This window comes from Aptenodytes forsteri, unplaced genomic scaffold, assembly GCF_000699145.1.
Source record: "Aptenodytes forsteri isolate BGI_AS27 unplaced genomic scaffold, ASM69914v1 Scaffold104, whole genome shotgun sequence".
Lineage (NCBI taxonomy): Eukaryota > Metazoa > Chordata > Aves > Sphenisciformes > Spheniscidae > Aptenodytes > Aptenodytes forsteri.
Window position 1 is genome coordinate 1,422,715 of NW_008795943.1, and position 1,498 is coordinate 1,424,212.

Consider the following 1,498-nt stretch of genomic DNA (forward strand, 5'->3'; position numbering starts at 1 on the left):
TCCCTTTGGCCAGTTTGGGTCAGCTGTCCTGGCTGTGCCCCCTCCCAGCTTCTTGTGCACCTCCAGCCTTCTCAGTCGGTAGAGCATGGGAAGCTGAAAAGTCCCTGACTAGTGTAAGCATGACTTAACTCACCAATGTTTTAGTTGTTGCTATCAGCATTATTCTCAACCTAAATCGAAAACACAGCACTGTACCAGCTACTAGGAAGGAAATTAACTCTATCCCTGCCGAAACCAGGACATCTACCTACATACTTTGCTCTATTTCATGCAGAGCATGATGGCTAATTGCTGCTTGAAATACTTTCTTGTTTTATAATTAATCTCCTTTTCTTCTATTATCATTACAAGAAATTGCAAAAAGTATTTTTTGAGCCTTACAGTTTTAGGGCTTATTAGAATAACCTCATCATTTGATACAGAACCCTCTTTGTCCTAAGGTTGGCATTGCTTCATTTGACTCTGTCCAATAAAAGGACAGAGGAGCATTTTTTGCAGCAACAGTAGCCCATCTGACTAACACCAGCTGTTTTTTACTGTTTTCCAGATCTCTTGTAGGTTTGTGATGAGTAATTCATCTAACTTCTTAATGTGCACAGAAGACACTTAATGTGCACAGAAGAAAACTGCAAATATTTGCTAGTATTCAACCTGTTTCCATGCATTGTTTCCCATTCTTTCTGGCGACCATCTGGTAGAGTGCAAGAGAGAGGAAAAAATGTAAGAGAATTTCCAAGATTACAACACTGGACAAGTTTAGTTAAAGCAAAGAGGATAAAAAGTCCCATGAACTCTCTAAGTCCCACTTGCTGGTGTAAACGATTTCAAGCTGCTTCTACCTTCTTCTTTTAGGTTTCTTTTTGATTGCTCTTGACTGGCCTTATCCTAATTCATTCTCCATTTCAGCCCAGTTCTGTTTCTGAATGTTACATTTTGGCTTAGGCAAGCTGTTAGATTCCACGTATGGCCAACTTTCAGCTTTACTGTACTCTTGCTGTTCATCATACACTTCTCTGGAGCTAGCTGGCCAAATCTGTGCTGGGCTGGAGGGCTGAGCTCAAGTGCCCAGTCAAGCAATGCTGCCCCATTGCAGAATATCCACTTGCCGGTCACGTAGCTGAGTTTTAACTATGAAAACAAGTGATTTCTTTGAAATGCTTCTGTCTTTTACATGACCTAAAGAGGTAAACTACTGATAATCAGTCTCTTAAGCAAAAGAGGCACTTAAAGGAAATAGAAACTATTTTCTATGTAAGAGGAAATAGTGTTCATTTTACAATAAAAGGGGGGGCACTTTTGAGCGGCAGGGATAATATTTTGGAACACTAAAGTTTTCTCTAGTATTATGTAGCCGATCCGCAACGGAGTGATGGTATCCATTATGAATTTTCTTTTAGATCTAATTTCTGCTACAAAAAAAAAGTTTTCTGGAATGAAATCCTGAAGCCACTGAGATTAAAATCTTGCTACTGGTTTTAGTGGCTTCATTCTTGGTGTT